The sequence below is a fragment of the Podarcis pityusensis genome (assembly GCF_964106645.2).
Source record: "Podarcis pityusensis genome assembly, chromosome: 1".
Classification (NCBI taxonomy): domain Eukaryota; kingdom Metazoa; phylum Chordata; class Lepidosauria; order Squamata; family Lacertidae; genus Podarcis; species Podarcis pityusensis.
This window is the reverse complement of record NC_138028.1, coordinates 139,240,373-139,259,749: the sequence shown is the minus strand read 5'-3', so window position 1 is coordinate 139,259,749 and position 19,377 is coordinate 139,240,373. Positions and strand designations below refer to the sequence as shown.

The 19,377-nt window shown below is 43.3% G+C and overlaps 1 protein-coding gene across 33 annotated transcripts in view; it reads right to left on the bottom strand.

Annotated features, from left to right (window-relative positions):
- Positions 1–19,377, bottom strand: part of MAP2 (microtubule associated protein 2) — a 232,167-nt gene that overhangs the window by 129,044 nt on the left and 83,746 nt on the right. For 31 of the 33 annotated variants that reach the window (XM_081015216.1, XM_081015194.1, XM_081015197.1 and 28 more), the window contains one exon: positions 4,194–4,266. The exons of the other annotated variants lie outside the window; for them this stretch is intronic. The gene's annotated coding sequence lies outside the window, so the exon portion shown is untranslated. The remainder of the gene's footprint in view (positions 1–4,193; positions 4,267–19,377) is intronic. 33 annotated transcript variants of the gene reach the window in all.

Here is a 19,377-nt window from a genome sequence, read left to right as displayed (position 1 = left end):
GTAGCATAGTCAAGACCACATTTTACCAGCTTCTTTACAAGAATAGTATGAGGCACCTTGTCAAATGCCTTGCTGAAATCAAGGTAGGCTACATCCACTGCGTTCCCTTCATCTACCAGGCTTGTAATTCTGTCAAAAAACGAGATCAGGTTAGTCTGACATGACTTATTTTTCAGAAATCCATGCTGACTATTGGTGATCACAGCATTCCTTTCTAGGTGCTCACAGACTGTTTGCTTAATGATCTGCTCCAGAATCTTCCCTGGTATTGATGTCAGACTGACTGGGCGGTAATTATTTGGGTCCTCTCTTTTCCCCTTTTTGAAAATAGGGACAACATTTGCCCTCCTCCAGTCTGCCGGGACTTCGCCAGGAATTCTCAAAGATGACTGCCAGTGGTTCTGAGATCACATCTGCCAGTTCTTTTAATACTCTTGGATGCAGTTCATCTGCCCATGGAGACTTGAATACATCTAAACTAGCCAAGTATTCTTGTACTATCTCCTTAGTTATTCTGGGCTGTGTTTCCTCTGCTGAATCATTTGCTCCAAATTCTTCAGGTCGGGCATTGTTTTCTTTATCGGAGAAGACTGAGGCAAAGAAGGCATTGAGGAGTTCAGCCCTTTCTGTGTCCCCTGTTTGCATTTCACCATCTTCTCCTCTGAGTGACCCCACTGTTTCTTTGTTCTTCCTTTTGCTACGAACATACCCATAAAAGCCTTTTTTGTTGCTTTTAACCTCTCTAGCAAGCCTGAGTTCATTCTGTGCTTTAGCTTTTCTGACTTTGTATCTACACGTGCTGGCTATTTGTTTGAATTCCTCTTTGGTGGTGTCAGGGGTTCAGGAGCAGAGGCAAGGGCAAGGGAGGAAACAGAGAGCGAGGGAGAGGAGGCAGAAGAAAAGATGAGTGATGACGACGACCCAAGATCTCCGAGTCTTTCCAGTGAATCAGAAGATTCACAGAAAGGAGCACCAGTGGCCAGGGCAAGGGGGGAGCCTAGGGGGACACCCCAGGAAGATAGAGCCAGAGGGGACTCAGAGGGGAGCAGTTGGAAATCAGGACCAGCGTCACCGCCAGAGAGCAGGGAAGAGGAAGGGCGCCAGGGATCAAGCGCTGGCAGCTCACAACAGGGGGGAGGGCACGAGTCAGGAGTGGCCACACCTCCATCGGGGAGCGAAGAAACGGTCAGACGGAAGGTGGAAGGTTGGGCGCGCGTGCCAAGTTCAAATGCACAGGAAGGTGGCGCAGTAGGCAGCCCGGAAAGGGAGCCAGGTCCTAAAGCCCGCCGAAAGGAGGGAGAAGAGTCAGGGGGGTCAGCGTCAGCGTCAGAGGAATCCAGGAAGGAAGAGACCCCGGGGGGCAGAGGGACCCAGAGAAGAACAGTCAGGCGGAAAAGGTGGAGCAAGGCTAGGATATTAAGTTGGTGTACAAGGGGCGGAGACTCAGATGGGGCTTCGCCGATCTAACCATGAGACGTAGAGTTGCACGCAGCAGCTTGAGAATGGAAACTGTAACTCAATAAAGACTTTTATTTAATGATCGCTGGCTAGCGTGATCCTCTGTGAGCTAGGATCTGGAAGCAGCTCTGACAGGTGGTTTCCCCCCTTTTCCATTTGTTGTACACATCCTTTTTTAATCTTAACTCAGTTAAAAGTTCTTTAGATAGCCACCCTGGCTTCTTTAGGCACCTTCCATGTTTCCGTCTCATTGGTATTGCCTGACGTTGTGCTTTTAGTATCTCCCTCTTAACAAACTCCCAGCCATCGTGAACTCCCTTTCCTTTTAGTATTACTGTCCATGGGATCTCACCCAGCACTTCCCTAAGTTTTATGAAGTCGGCTTTCTTAAAGTCAAGAAATTGAGTCCTAGTATGCTTGGCTGCTCCTTTCCGCTGTATAGTAAACTTCAGAAGAGCATGATCACTCGCACCTAATGATCCTTCCACTTCTACCCCACTAACCAGGTCATCAACATTGGTTAGGACCAGATCTAAAATGGCTGTTCCTCTTGTTGCTTCTCCCACTTTCTGGACAATGAAGTTGTCTGCAAGGCCAGTGAGAAATCTGTTTGACCTTATGCTCTTGGCTGAGTTTGACATCCAACAAATATCCGGGTAATTGAAGTCCCCCATTACTACTATCTCCCTTCCTTTTGCATGCTTGGCCATCTGTTCCAGGAAGGCATCATCTATGTCCTCCGTTTGGCTTGGGGATCTATAGTAAACTCCCACAATGAGGTCACTGTTATTCTTCTCTCCCTTAATTTTGACCCAAATGCTCTCACTTTGGCTTTGAGGTTCTAAATCTTGGATCTCTTCACAGGTATACACATCCCTGACATATAACGCCACACCTCCTCCTTTCTTGTCTGGTCTGTTTCTCTGAAATAGATTGTATCCCCCCATTATTACATTCCAATCGTGGGACTTATCCCACCAGGTTTCAGTGATGCCTATTATGTCATAGTTAGTTTGCTGTACCAAGAGCTCAAGCTCATCTTGTTTATTTCCCATGCTTTGCGCATTACGCGTACAGACATTGAAGTCCATTAATCATTCCCCCGTGTCTCTTATTTAAGGATTTTTTCCTCCCACCACTAGGTCTGCGTGCTGTTTGCTCCATTTGGTCTATGACATTTGGATGATCATCTTCATCAATTGATAGACTCCTACCTTCAGGAGCACTGTCTCCCTCCCCCACATTAGTCAGTTTAAAGCCCTCCTGATGAGGTTTCTGAGATTTTTGGCAAAAACATTCCTCCCAACCGTTGTGAGGTGCAGCCCATCGCTTGCCAGAAGTCCATCTTCAAGAAACTGCAATCCGTGATCTAAGAATCCAAACTGTTCCTGTTTACACCATTTGCGAAGCCAGCTGTTCACTTCCACTATTTTTCCCTCTCTCCCTGGGCCACGTCGTTCAACTAGGAGGACAGATGAGGTGACAATTTGTGCATTTAATTGCTTCAACTTCCTGCCCAGAGCCTCGTAGTCTCTTTTGATCTTCTGGAGGCTATTGCTTGCAGTGTCATTAGTTCCCACATGAACCAAGAGGAAGGGGTATTTGTCAGTGGGTTTTATGATTCCTTGCAGTCGTTTAGTTACATCTTGGATCTTAGCCCCGGGGAGACAGCACACTTCCCGAGACATCTTGTCAGGCCCACAGATCACTGCTTCTGTTCCCCTCAGTAGGGAATCCCCTATCACCACTACACGCCTCCTCTTAGGTTTGGTCGGGGTTCTTCCGTGAGCTGTCCGTTCCAAGGTCGCCTGCACATTCCCTGAGGACTGACTTTGCTGCTCGTCTTCATATACCTGATCTACTGTAATGAGGAAGAGATCCTCAAATGGAGTCTGCTCTTTGTCTTCCATGCTAGGGGAGAGGACCTCAAAGCGATTGTGTATTTCTAAACAATCAGAGCGAACCCTGGGCCTCCTACTTCTTTGAGTCACGTTTCTCCATATATCTGGCTCCTGTGTTGGTGTACTAGCCTCCTTGTCAGGGGAGTCCCCTGTCTCCTCCTTGGTGGAGACGTTGTGCTCTGTTGCTTCCAAGAAAAGCTCCAGCTCCCTAATTCTTTGGAGCGTAGCTACACGTTCCTCCAGTTGCTGGACTTTGTCTTTTAAGAGGGCAATCAACATGCAATTGCTGCAGGTAAAGCTGCCTGCAACCTTTGTATCCCACAACTGTAGTATAAATTTTGTTTTCCAGGGTGCCCAACAATATAGCTAAAATATAACATGACAAAAGTGAAGTATAAGGAACTTGACATACCAAATCTGCCCATTGGTTAAAAATACTTGGATCATTAAAATCTGGTAGCCTAGGATTGCATCCAACAAATTCATCCTGTTATAACAAGGACTTCTGCCAGTAAAATGGGACTTCCTCTCCCCTCCATGTGTGCCCCCCAAATCTGTTCCAGATGATGGTTGGGGGTGGGGATATCCATAACAGACTGGAAGGGTACAAGGGCACAAAGGGAGAGGGAGAGGACATTCCATAGTACAGGTGGAGGTCTTTGAGCTAATGGGACAACTTTGTTGGATACTTGCCTATAAATTAGTGTGGAACCTAAATGACCATACTGTGGATGCAAGTCTCCTTGGGGAGCAAAATAGATGCTTAAGCTGAATTGTGCGGATAAAATAAAGAAGTGTTTTAAAATAAAACAATAGCATGATAAACTGGGTTACCTATTTATATGGGTAGTACCAATCGAAGGTTCCTGTACTCCGTTTTCAGGACACCAATAAAAGCCTCAGTTGCCTGTAAATGAATGGATAAATTTGAATGACTAAAGATTTCCTGCGAAAAACAGATACGTTTCATTTCATTCAGAAACAAGTTATTTACAAAATGTTTATTATTATCTGGACAATATGCTGAATGGATACAGCTCAGTTGGTAGAGAATCTCAGGGTTATGCATTCGAACCCGATGTTGGGCAAAAGATTGCATTGCATTGCAGGGGGTTGTACTAGATGACCCTTGTGTTTCCTTCCAACTCTACAGATTTGCCTCTAGGTCATTTTCATCCTGGACTGCACTTCTGTGTATTTTTGATGAGTATTTTTGCTGGCTTGGCTTTAACCACTTGGGTTTGCTTCATCAGAAATATGATTTATTGGATAATAGACAAGTTGGTGGGCTTTAGTAACACGTATTCTCTGTTTGTCAGTCACTATAATCGAAGGGGCAGAGGAACCAGAGACCAAATTGCAAACATGCGCTGGATTATGGAGAAAGCTAGAGAGTTCCAGAAAGACATCTACTTCTGCTTCATTGACTATGCAAAAGCCTTTGACTGTGTTGACCACAGCAAACTATGGCAAGTTCTTAAAGAAATGGGAGTGCCTGATCACCTCATCTGTCTCCTAAGAAATCTCTATGTGGGACAAGAAGCTACAGTTAGAACTGGATATGGAACAACTGATTGGTTCAAAATTGGGAAAGGAGTACGGCAAGGCTGTATATTGTCTCCCTGCTTATTTAACTTATATGCAGAATTCATCATGCGAAAGGCTGGGCTGGATGAATCCCAAGCCGGAATTAAGATCGCCGGAAGAAATATCAACAACTTCAGATATGCAGATGACACAACCTTGATGGCAGAAAGTGAGGAGGAATTAAAGAACCTTTTAATGAGGGTGAAAGAGGAGAGCGCAAGATATGGTCTGAAGCTCAACATCAAAAAAACGAAGATCATGGCCACTGGTCCCATCACCTCCTGGCAAATAGAAGGGGAAGAAATGGAGGCAGTGAGAGATTTTACTTCTTGGGCTCCATGATCACTGCAGATGGTGACAGCAGTCATGAAATTAAAAGACGCCTGCTCCTTGGGAGAAAGGCGATGGCAAACCTAGACAGCGTCTTAAAAAGCAGAGACATCACCTTACCAACAAAGGTCCATATAGTTAAAGCCATGGTTTTCCCAGTAGTGATGTATGGAAGTGAGAGATGGACCATAAAGAAGGCTGATCGCCGAAGAATTGATGCTTTTGAATTATGGTGCTGGAGAAGACTCTTGAGAGTCCCATGGACTGCAAGAAGATCAAACGTATCCATTCTTAAGGAAATCAGCCCTGAGTGCTCACTGGAAGGACAGACCGTGAAGCTGAGGCTCCAATACTTTGGCCACCTCATGAGAAGAGAAGACTCCCTGGAAAAGACCCTGATGTTGGGAAAGGTTGAGGGCACAAGAAGAAGGGGATGACAGAGGACGAGATGGTTGGACAGTGTTCTCGAAGCTACAAACATGAGTCTGACCAAACTGCGGGAGGCAGTGGAAGACAGGAGTGCCTGGCGTGCTCTGGTCCATGGGGTCACGAAGAGTCGGACACGACTTAACGACTAAACAACATAATCACAATAGACTGATTTTTTTTCAGATATTGTTGGGGCGAATGCACATTTTACCCAACAGTCTTGCCTATACCCATAAAGTACAAATGGGGTGGGAGTGTACAGAGAGTATGTCTGAAAGCAGGCCATGCATACCAGACCTCTCTCCATCAGTGGCAAAGTCTAGCTACAGTGAGGAAAACCAACAGCAAGGAGCAAGGGCTTACTGAAGAACATGGATGTGTGAAGAGGTAAAGGATGGAGCCAGAGGAATGCTAAGGGAAATGAAGGCCTGTGAGCTAATAAAAAAAGCTCACTGCAAACCATAAGGTCCCTAGTAGAAACACTGAAGATTTAGATCTGAGAGACAAGGTCTAACTTCTTTGCACAACTACCAATTTAGTGAGTGGCCTTTGCTCACACCTCCCCGCCCCCAACATCAGTTCTGCAAAAAAGGGACAAGCAATCGCACATGGATGTTGTGAAGGTAAACAAGATTTTAAAAAGAAATCACCTTCCACTTAGACAATGAAACACCGCTTTGCAATAACTCCTCTTAACCAATGTATGGTTGCAGGCTTGGAAGAGTTGATATGTTTAATGTTGTTGGGAAATGGTGATGTTTACTTTGAAGCTAGCTTGGTTTTTTTGGGGGGGGGGTTGAAGAGCCTCCTAAAAAGCATGCTTCGTACATCATGGATTTTAGGTGTGTATGTAAATCATTCTAAGTGTGCACCTAAAGCATGACTCAGACAAACACAATTTTGGAAACATGTGTCTCATGCAGGTACAGAGAGCCAGGATTACTGAGTGAGCACTTGGCAACAACCTGATGTCATATAATATGCAAAATGTTGTCAGTGATCTCTCATTTGTTATACATTTCAAAACTGGTTTGCATTGGCACAAACAGCTCATGCTGCGAGAGGGTACTGTTTTTCAGGGCAAGAACAAACCTGTGTGCATCGTGGGGAAGAGGAGGATGTTTTCCCCAGAGAACCTTGAATGGGGAAGCCTTATAACAAACATTATGACAGCAAGGCTGCTGCCATCTTTCTGCAAAGCCCCCCAGTAAAAGGCCCCAGTCATCTCAATGCAGTAATTAGCTGCATTATAATGAGCTGATTGGAATCGAGGCTGTAGCTCACATTGATTTGTAACACCCATCCATGGTATGCAGAGGAATTTTAAAACAAATTAATTAAGCTTCCTCTGGCTCAGCAGAATAATCAATACAGTGGAGACATCTGAGTGCCTTCAGCATTAGCGGCCTTGCCATGCCTTCTGATGTGCCACTGCAGCAAAAATAATTCAACATGGTTTAGCTCAGGGGATACAGCAAGTAGCTGCATAAATAGTTATTAGCTGAAGAGATGGCTCTTAGGCACAGATATAATCCAAAACACTGTAAGATCTGCAGCTTCTAAATGATCAAGATAATAAGAAAAAGATTAGGTTTGCTTGGTCCAGTTGTTTTATAAGAAATGAAACAAACAAATTAACACTTGTAAACTTCCCCCCAAGGCCAGGTCTGATTTTAAATGGCTTAAAGCTATATGGAAGGCTAATTAAACCTAATTTACATATTACAGGCATAGCATTCACCTAATATGGGGCTGCTACAGATGTCAGGATTAACAAAACCATCCAGGACTAATACCTGCAGGACTAATGCCTTTTCTTTTAAGCAGTTCATTGTGTTTATGTCCCTATAAATCTCCGAAGAATTTTTTCTTTCCTAATGTTTCTTAGGTTTGGCGCATGCATGCACATGCGCGCGCACACACACACACACACACAATAGCCCTACCCAGACTTTCTAATCCCCCATTCAATTAGAATCACATGAGTGTGAATGGGATGAGCATGCTAGCTCTGCCCCATCCTCAGTTCCACCCTTCTCATTTTCCGTTAGTCGGAGGCGAACTGCTGGAGGCAGTGGGGAGCCTGCTGTCTTTGTGTAGACTCCCTATGTAATAGAGACTCCTGGAAGATCAGTATGCCAAATTACACAAGGATCCCCCACAAGTAGAAGGAGATCTCCACTTCAGAGGCTACCCCTCCAACTCCCGGGGGGCAGAAATGAGGGGCAGAGCTAGTGGACTCACCCCCTCCCTCGCATTTGTGTTATTATACCTGGGAAGGGGGGGTGAGAACACCTGAATAAGGCTTATGTAGACGCTTCCATGTGTGAAGGGGTAATAACTGGTATTATGGGTTGTATACAGTGTAGCACTAAGAAACTCATTAGGCAAGCAGAATGACTTCTGTTTGCGAAATGGGACTGTCCTCCCTCTGGAGCAGATTTGGATATGCTGCAGGGCATGCACAGTGGCAGAGAATAGCTCCAGTAAGGGGCATTCTACAAAATAATAACAATTAAAGAGTATATGCACGCAGGTCAACACTGAAGCAAAAAGCAATCTTTCAAAAATCTGCATTAGTGAAACTGAGGACTCCAGCAGCCACTCACAACCATAGTCATTGGAGAAAAAGCCCATTGACCACCCTGCCAATTTTCAAGAGGCTTCCCTGGATACCCTAGAACAGGGATTTTTGAAGTGTGATGTGGGAGTTCCATTCATTTGGTATGCAGAAAGATTTGCAGAACAGTTGAGAATATCTGCACTTAATTTTTCTTCTTCTTCTGACAACAGAGATCAGTGGGGGGAGGGAATTTTCATAATATGACACTGGTAGACTCTACTAATTTTTCCCTAAAACTCTACCAAGTACAGGGACACTTTTCAGTGGCCTGACTTAGGGCCTATGATTTTCATAATGCAATACCGATTGTGCTGTGGGTGAAGAACATTTTTATTTTAAGTGGTCCACTGAAACCACCTGCGCTTTTGAAGTGGTCTGCAAAGAAAGAAAGTAAAAATGAGAACCACGGTCCTCATCCGTTTCACCAATGCTTTAAAAATTGCTGTGTTTCCCCGCTGCCCCTCTTCAGATCAAATCTGACACGCCGTAGGATTTAGTTTTACTTATGATTTTAACTTCTGGTTTGAGATCAACAGTGCAGAAACACTCCAACGAGAGAAAATTTAATCTATCAGATTAATACAGAACAGCTTCACACACAGAGAGAGTTCGGTCACTGCCATCCAAACCAATGTAATAATTGTTGCATAAATTATGCTTGTTCTTTGCAATTATTGCCCACATGATATAAATGAGGAGCTGAGGAAGATGTTGAAACTTATAATTAACGTGGGGCACTTACAAATGCTTTGCAGAGAGCAGCATGGCAGAGTTGTCATTAAAATTACATCTCTCTGAAATAACAACGTGCTTTGCTTTGTAGCCACTCAGGCAGGGGTGAGTCTGAGGGTTGTTTTGCTGATCCTGCCAAGAGGAATAATTTTAATACACTGCTTGAAAGATGTGCCACCTGCTATTTTATTATCTGTAATTTATGATGCAACGAGTGCTTGTAAATTCTTACAACACTTTATGAGACCAATAAAATCAAGAGCATGGGACTTCTCTCCTACTTCCCGGTTTGCCACCAAGCTGAACAGCTTAGGATACAATCCCAAATCAATGTGAATGGTTTTTACGTGTGACTGAGCCTAATGTGCAAAAATAAAAAGTCCCTGTTGCTGATTTGGAGTTTCTCCACTCTACATCATCGTAGAGTCTGCAGAAGTGCAGGACCTGATGCAAGCTAGGAGTGAAGGTATTACATGCTCAAAGAACGCATTGGTTCTTTCTTTTTCAAAAGGAAACAATGGCTCAACTCTCATGTCACACCACCATAGTCCACACTAGTCACAACTGGGAACCCAAACTATGGGTGATGGTCACTGCTAGTCCTACTCAGAGTACACTCACTGAATTTAGGTTCATTAATTTCAGTGGGTCTACTCTGCACAGGATTTAATTGAATTCAGTCCTATAATCTGAAAGCCTGGATATGCCGGCAAACCATGGGTTATAGCTGGCTTTCTAGTTTTATTTTCCATCAGCTCAGCATTCCTACCCCTATTGCACAGGGTCTTCTGGAGGCGGAGCAATAATCAGGACTATGCTTTTTCAACTCTGAGAACACTTCAAACCGTGAAAGCATTAACATTCACTGAGAGCATATGGCCTTTGTCATGTACAAACAGCTTGGGCCGTTACTGCACAATGACTCCCTATGGCTGCACAGATAAACAAGATGTATGTGGTCAGAAACAACCTACCTGTGTTTTCTGTGAGAAATCATATGGACTGAAATAGGGCATCTATTTTCCTAACACACAACCACATGATTATGCTACATAAGCGCACTACAATGTTTCCTGAGTCCCTGTACAGGTGGGTATGCTAGAGACAGACTACTCTGCCTACTCTGCTTATGCACATGTCTTACTAGTCCCAGGCTCATGGGCTCAATCAGACATCAAGCTAAGCCATGGTCAAGGTCAACTGGGTGTTATATGCTATATGCTATATGCTATATGTGTTGTGTGTGTGTGTGTGTGTGTGTGTGTGTGTATCACTGCAATGTGGGGACCTCTAGATGTTTTGGGCTACAACTCCCATCAGCCCCAGCCAGCATCTGCAATGGTCAGGTATAGAGACTGCCACATCAAATTTGATTGTAGCTTATTGTCACCCTGGACCTTTACTGCTGATAGTATGGATATCCAGCTATACAATTCCTATACCCTTTGGAAGTGAGGGGAAAGTGTCATGAATGCTTCCTTGAGCTCCTAAAAGGAGAGGCAGGCTATAAATGCAATAAATGAATGAAGAAATAATTGAGATGCGTAGAAGCTTGGATGATAAAAGCCGCTGACTAATGGAAACCTGGAATTCTATCACTAGGGACTTCCAGAGGTGGCGCCAACGGCAATGGCAGATTCCCTCTAATTCGGAGGGAATCTGCTCCACATAAATTGGGTCTAACACCGCTTTGGCGCAGCGGGGACCCTTTAAATCACAGGCGGGTGAAGCCTGTGACCCTGGGACTCGGCGGGCACTGTTTGCGCCCCCCCCCAATCTGCAAAGGAACCCGGCAACGGGCTCCGGAACAGAGCGGGGAAGTGGCGCTGTGCTGTGAGTCGTCTGCTTCTTTTGTGGAGTGAAGCCGCGTAGCTGTTGCCGGAGAGCGCTGCCTTTTTTCCTGGACAATTCGGACTTTAAAACAAATACCGGTGAGTACGTAGAATTTGAACAAATGGGACAGTAAATGAAGATTTGTGAAAAGGACAGAATTGGACTATAAAAAAGAAAAGAAAAAAATCTATTGAATTTGGTACGGAGCGGGAAGGGCTAAACAGGAAGTCACCCTTCCGTTCTTTTGTAAATAGAACAAAGCAAAGGCAATTTACACTAGAGCTTTGAAAATCGCTTTTAAAAGAGTGGATTCCAACATTCTAAATTGGGAATATTTTTTTGGACTACTTGAAGTAGTAAAAGGAAGTTATTTTCATCCTGATCCTGGAGCGGGGAAGTCAGGACTGACGTGAATTTATCAAGATAACTGTGTGTGACAGATAGCTAAAAGAAGAGAATCTTTGTGACTTTACTGTTCCCTTTCGCATTTTAAAGGAATATATATGGACAAAGTATTTCAAGTATTTTGGAAATGTAGCAAAAACAAATATAAGTCTTCCCCCTAGGGGGAGCCTTTGAAACTGTAACTAATTCCAAGGACTTAGCTACAAAATAACCGTGGGAAAGCGTGACAATGTTTTCAGAAGTTGTAGTGTGCCTGCTTAATAAAACAAATACTCTACTGGAAGAATTACATGATAAGGTGAACCGGATGGCCAATTCGACTGGAAATCTTAGACAGGCAGTGGAAGGTTTTGACCAGACTGTGGGAATATATGTGGAGTCTATCCAGGACTCAAACCAGGAGTGTGTTTTGACAGAACAGGGGTTTGTGGCATTAAATCAGGAGTGTGTCTTGAAACAACAGTCCCAACAGGAGTTTGATCCTTCGGATTTGACAAAGGAACTTGGAAAAAACCAGATCTGGGAAGGGAAAGTTCGGTGTGGTTTGGAAATGGGGGGCTGGATTGACCCCCCTATGTCGGGATATCTGGACTTTTTAAATACAGTAACAGGCTGCGATATGTTTGGAATTGTGGGGGCCCACAATTTCGGAGGGCCCTTGAAGCATGCTCTTAAATACTACATGAAATGCAGCGATGAATATGGAAAAGGGTCTGATCTGATGAGAAGGGCTAAAAACACTACTAAGTTGGAGTTATCACGAGCAAGTGACTACAGCCACAAATATGAAGAAAAGCCGCGGAAGGGCCATGGAAGTGACCTGAGGGCCTCGGACATAAGGTCACCGGGTTAGATTGAGGAATAAGGACTGACAAATCCCGGAACCAGGAGGAAGGGACGTTGGATAAAGATTGGACTTGTTTATATGCTTTTCTCTCTCTTTTTTTTAACTAATAGAATGTTTTATAAAGTTGATGAATGATAGAATGATAGAAAAATGAATGATAGAAAAATGTTGGAAGAAATTACCTGGCTTTAGTAAAGATGCATAAAGAATTATGAAAGAACATTATGAACACAAGAAGCTGGTAAAGTTAAGACTTAAATTTTAAACTTTAAGGTTTATTTTATTATAGAAAGATAGGATTAAATTAGTTGAGAATTTCTTTTATGTTTTATTTTTTTTGAAATATGGAAAGGAAAGGATTTGCTGGGATAATTAATAACTAGAATACAAAGGAAGGGAGGAGGAGGAGGTCTAAGAAAGAAGGTAATGACAGTTAAGGATCTGAAAATAATGAATTTGTTCTGTTTTCTTTTATTTTTCTTCTGTATCTTCTATTTTCTCATATTTTTATTTTTATTTTTTGTATTTTTTTGTGTAAGCTTTTGTATTTTTTATTTTTTGTTTTTGTGTAAGCTTTGTATTTTTTGAAATTTCAATAAACATCATTTAAAAAAAAAAAAGGAATTCTATCACTAGCAGCAATCCCATTAAAGTTCTAGAAGAGAAGCAGCCAACATGCTGTCCTCAGCACCAGCCAGCATGGCCAATGGTCAGGGATGATGTGAATTTGCCCACAACATCTGGAGGGCACTACATTGGTATCCTTCTTCCACAATATGTTCCTATATACACATGAGGAAGTTCACAGAAGAGCACTGAGATTATGTGTCATCTTAAAAGAACCCACCAGGCACCTGCTTTGGGGCAGAGTATTGACTCTTCTTCATCTATTGTTGGTTAGGGAATTTGTGGGGAACCTTTGGCTCTCCAGCTGCTCCCTTGCCATGCTTTGCTGGAGCTGATGGGAGTTTTAGATCAGCAACTTCTGGAGGGCCACAGGTTCCCCACACCTGTATCATACTAAGTGTTCTGATTTTCCAGGGACAGTCCTGAAATTATGGAAATTATGGAAGCTATCTCAGTTTCTGATTTTATCCCAGAATGTTCTGCTTTTCCTTTTTCCTCCCCTCCACATCTCGGTGAACAATTAAAAATGGTGTGTGTGTGTGCGCGCCCGCAGGTGCTGGTGCAAAAACGGAGCCCTGTTTATACTGAAAATAAAATCCCTGCACCAAATAGAGAAGCTGGCATATGAAGCCCTTCCTATAATTTTGAAAGAAAATATGACCAATCCACTTTACATTCTTTAATTGCAATGCTTCCGCAGCCAACCATTTTTAAGGAAATGCGGGGAGTATTTATTCCTTTATTGTAAATTGAGCCTTCCCCTGGTTACTCAGAAGGAAGTCTCGCTGTATTTAATGGGGCTTACCTTCAGGTAACTGGGTCATATTATTTATTTATTTATTTATTGTTGTTGTTGTTGTTGTTGTTGTTGTTGTTGTTGTTGTTGTTATTTTCCTGCCTTTTTCCCTGACAGGAACTCAAGGCAGCTTACAGCTAAAATTTATTGATGACCAATAAATGCAGGAGATCAAATGCGGAAAAAGCATAGAAGAAGATGTTCCTATTTTCATTTGAGAAATGTTGCAGGGTATGCTGTATCAGGGGCACACCCATATGATAAATGATTCACTTTGATTTTAATCTCTGCTGGGCAGATGTCAGTCTTCCTCAGCAATATTTCGACAGCCATAGGAATACTCACTTTAAAAAATGGCTCCTGTTAACATCTACCCAATTCTTAATGTACACTAGAAAATAAGAAATTTACGGATTTTCTCCAAGGAGAGTTACAAGCAGTGAATCAAATCTATCACGTCACACCCATAATGACAGCAGATGTCAACTAGGATCAAACCATTGCAATCTGCCAATTTTATCATCTGATTTATATAATTTAATTCATACCTACATTTTGCATCAAAGGGCCAAGCAATTCTTTTGAATATAAGCAGGAATTCATACGTCTGAGTGACATTTCAGTCTCATTTGAGTTCAGAGTAACAAGCAGCAACTTCAAACTCTTTCCAACACTCTCACATGTTCACACTTTGTCAGAAATCCTTCATAGTGAATATTAATTTGTTTTACGTTACCGTAAGAGGTAAATAAGACATATTTTATTTATCCTATCCTCAAAGGAACTCCAAGTATCGTATTTTAAATCCTGTGAGGTAGGTCAGACAGAGAGACAATGTCTACCTAAGGTTAGTGAACATTGTACCTGAGGAAGGATTTGTACCCCAAGCCCAACACTTTACCCATTACATCTCACTGCTACCAGTTAGTCTCAGCAAGACCAAATATGCATGCTGGAGCCAATTCAAAAACCATGTTCTCAAACTTGAACTTACCATCTTCATCAATATTGGTTAAGGGCCTTAAATGCTTGACCACATTGCTCTAAGCACAGATAATGCAAGTACAGTAGGGAATGCTTTCATTAATCAGCAGCACTCCCCTTCCCACAACAGACCTGACTGCATGGGGGTGGGGGTGCTCTTGCAGCTGACAAGTCTATTTTGTGAAACAGCAGCTGTGTTTTGGCTTGGTGGGCACTTGGATAAGCACCCCTATCATTACTTGACATGTCTGTCTGCTCTGCTCTTGGGAAGGATTCTTCTTTATTTCAGAGAGCTCGTTTTCAAAGTAACACAGCAGGCAGACAGGCAGCAAGAGAGAATGAGGTGCCAGCAAATAAACCTACTGACCTGAATTTTCTGCTGGAGGATAGCTTGACAGAGAAAGCAGAATCTGAGGAAAATTATTTACTCTGCTACAGCCAAACCTTGGCTGTCAAATGTAATTCGTTCCGGAAGCCCGTTCGGCTTCAGAAACGTTCGACAACCGAGGCACGGCTTCCCATGGGATGCAAGAGCTTCCTGCCCTCAAGCTGAAGCCACGCCAGACATTCAGCTTCCAAAAAGTTCAAAAACTGGAGCATTTCCCTCCGGGTTTTCACTGTTCGGGAGCCGAAACGTTCGAAAACAGAGCCATTTGGGAACTGAGGTTGACTGTACCAGCCCACTTTGTGCCTTTCCTCATCTCTAAAGGCTTAGGTTATTCTGTTAAGTTATTTAAAGTATTCTACCCCATTTAAATATTCTACCCCATCTTCCAACCAAGCTTCTCCCTGAGTATTTATTTAAATATATGCTCTGGACTTTTTACGATACGATAATCTTTATTGTCATTGTCCCATACAGAACAACGAAACTGAAAATCTACATAAGACATTCAGAAACCAACAAGCCTGCTATCCCAGCTATCCCAGCCTGGTTAACCCCCTAAAAACTCTGATACACCATAATTAAATACAGTGGTACCTCGGGTTACAGACGCTTCAGGTTACAGACGCTTCAGGTTACAGACTCCGCTAACCCAGAAATAGTATCTCGGGTTAAGAACTTTGCTTCAGGATGAGAACAAAAATCGTGCTCCGGTGGTGCAGCGGCAGTGGGAAGCCCCATTAGCTAAAGTGGTGCTTCAGGTTAAGAACAGTTTCAGGTTAAGAATGGACTTCCAGAGCGAATTAAGTTCTTAACCCGAGGTACCACTCTACAATATACTCCCATAGAGACTACCTTAGGTAAAGGACCATTAGGTCCAGTTGTGGCCGACTCTGGGGTTGCGGCGCTCATCTCACTTTATTGGCCGAGGGATCCGGCGTACAGCTTCCGGGTCATGTGGCCAGCATGACTAAGCTCTGGCGAACCAGAGCAGCGCATGGAAACGCCGTTTACCTTCCCGCCAGAGCGGTACCTATTTATCTACTTGCACTTTGACGTGCTTTCGAACTGCTAGGTTGGCAGGAGCAGGAACCGAGCAACGGGAGCTCACCTCGTCGTGGGCATTTGAATTGCCAACCTTCTGATCTGCAAGTCCTAGGCTCTGTGGTTTAACCCACAGCACCACCTGCGTCCCAGAGACTACCTTACACTGCATTTAAAACCAAAATCTCATTTGAAGAGAAACTGTTTCTCAGGCCTAGTCTTTATAACCCTGTACCTTCTTCCAGAAGGCAGAAGCTGAAAGAGATCATTTCCGGGGTGCGCTCCTACATGCTCCCCAAAATGCTAGAATTTACCAGAGAATTCATAATCATTATTTTTTTAAAAAAAGTAAACTAGCTTTTTAAGAACAATTTAAAACTAATAAATCAGTTTACTGCTTAACCCAGCTCTGGAACTATCACCCATCATATGCTGTGGGGGGTATTGTTTTTGTTATTATGGTGTGTATTTTTGTGTTTTTATATTGTAAAATGCCCTGCAATCTTCGAATGAAGGAAGGTAATAATAATAATAATTGTAGCTCAGATAAATTTTTTTGCACTGGATCACACAGCCCTGAAAAGCAGTGGGAGTGACTGACTGCAAAAGGCGATTTCAGCTCAGCACACACATCACAGCATCAGCCGACGGCAGGTTAAGCAAAAAATGACTCCCAAGCATATGCCCCAAAGAGCTCCTAAGTGCTCTGTGCCAAAAGACTATAGCTGTCATAGGCAAATACTCCAGCAATTCGGCTTTTAAAAATCCCTTAACTGGGATTTACATGATGCATCCCCGAACATGGAAAGAAGCAATCATACCACTTCAAATAAAGTCCTCCCATTTAATACATTCTTCTGAGCTTTTCTTAATAAACTGTATCCCTGTTCCTGATCTCACTCTTCCCTCCCCCCTTAATTAAGATTTCAGAATCTTCACTTACAGAGTCATATTTGTTGGGATACTGCCAGGGAGACAAAGTCCATCAAGACTCCACATCGCCTCCGGACGTCCATCGATCTCCCGTAGTTACAGTATCAGCAATTAGCGACACGAGGTCCAGAAATAGCTTGCCACATTCCAGAGCTCATGCACACTCTGTCAGCAGAATTCACACAGTGAAAGATGCACGCAGGAGAGCATTATTTACAAGTTTATTCAGCGTTGGTCAGAACAAAGAAAACATGACTGCCTGCTTCGGTGTCTCAGGCACAGAGAGAGAAACGAAGGCAATAGACAAAACATAAACTTCCTGTGAACAGGAAATACGCAGACTCTGTGATTCTGTGACTCACAAAGCCTGCTCCCTTTTAAGGTGGAACGGAAATATCCTAACATCCTCCCCCTTTCCGTGTAACCTGTAGTACCTGTGTTTCAACCCAATTGCAACCTCTGTACATAAACCTTAAGTTATTCTCTGTTAACAACCTTAGACAACAGATCAGCAGGAATTTCATTTCCTGGCATGTAGGACACCTGAATGAGTCCTTTCTGAATACATTCTCTTGCACGATGTAGCTTAATCTGCAAGTACTTGGTTCTTTGCTTGCAACTCTCTGAGTTCAGCAAAGCCAAACAGGATCTATTGTCTTGATACACTTGTATAGGACATTTCACAGAAACTCTGATGTCCTTAAATAGTTGCATCAACCATTCACAATCCATGAGTGAAAATGACAGAGCATTGAGTTCACAGGAACTTAGGCTCACTGTCGTCTGCTTCTTGCACAGCCAGTCAAACAGACAGTGGTTGTACATGTAGCATACTCCAGAAGTGCTTATACCATCCGTGGTGTCACTTCCAAAACTAGCATCTGCAAAGATTTCAAGACTTCCAGTCTTCTGACTGGTGAACCTCAGCCTGTAGTGCAAAGTCCCTTTTAAATAGCGGGCTATGCGCTTCAGAGCTTTCCAATCCTGAACAGTAGGATTGTTAGCATGTCTGCTAAGCAGGTTAGTGCTTACAGCTATGTCAGGTCTTGAGCATCTAGCAATGATATTCAACTTGCCTAGAATGCATCTGTATAGCGTAGTGTCAGAAAACGCTTCAGCAGTACTATCTACCTGGTAACCTGTCAGCATCGGTGTGTCTGCTGGGTTTGCATCAACCAAATTCAACCTGGTTAATACATCAGCAATTTTCTGTGTTTGGTGTACCAGGAAATTACCTGCTTGGTCCCTCTCCACCTGCAGAGAAAGATAGTTGGATACCTCACCAAGATCCTTCATTTATACTTTCTGTATTTGCATCAATTTTAGTAATTGCAGCATCCACTTTTTGCATTTGTGGCATCCATTTTTGCATTTGTAGCATCCACTTTTGCATTTGTAGTATCTACTTTCTTATGTTGACGCTCTTCGTAGCCAATTCTTCCCAGACCTTGTTGTTTTGTCTGGGAATGATGGATCTACTTTTTCTTTCCCATCTGCCATAACACTTTTTTTTAAAAAAACAACAACAAAAAAACCCAAGGTCAATCCCACAGTCACACAGCTTTATCTTGACAGTGGAAAATTCCCCTGAATCAACTCTTGTAACAGTTTCAAAAGCTTCCTCTAGGGGGAAACAGTTGATATCTGTTCTTGCATTAATCCAAAATAACACCTTTTAAAACACAACTCAAACGAGAAAGTTAGTTTCCATTTTCAGTTACTTTTCTCCTTTTTAAGGTCAAAAGTGGGCAGCAAAAACAATGTATCTCTCTTACTCAGTTAACTGTCAGCGGATGGTCTACTCACGGTCAAGACGCATTTCAAAATACAGCAGTCTTATTGTCCTATTGGCAGCCCGTTCCCAGGTTTTGAGCGGTGGAATTTTAGCTTCTTTCCCTCTCTCTCTTGCAGGTATATATAGTCAAACTTCCCCCCTCTTCTCCTGCTTCCAAAGGGGGGGAATTCACTTTCTTTTTAATGTTAAGAAATTAGTCTTTTCCGATCGATTCTCCGAGACTTTAGCTTGCAGTCTCTTTGCTTTGATCTATTTACAAAACCGGAAGGCGGACTTCCTGTTTGAGCCTCCCCGCTTCGGTGCCAAATTAAATCTTTTTTTCCCCTTTAAGATCTTCCAATTTATCCTACTCACGGGTAGTTACTTTTAGAATCCAATTGTCCACAGGAAAAAGTCAGCGCTGTCCGGCAACGGCTGTGCAGCTTCGCTCCGTGGAAAAAGCAGTCGATTCACAGCACCGCGCCACACACCCCACTTCGCTCCAGAGCCCCAAAATTGGGGTTCCTCACGAGTAAGGGGGGCGCAAAAGGTGCCCGCCGAATCCCACGTTCACAGGCTTCACCCGCCTGTGATTTTTAAAGGGTCTCCGCCTTAGCCGTGATGGCCAGACCCGGTTCCCACAGAGCAAATTCCTCCTAGTCAGAAGAATTCCGCCATTACCAATGGCG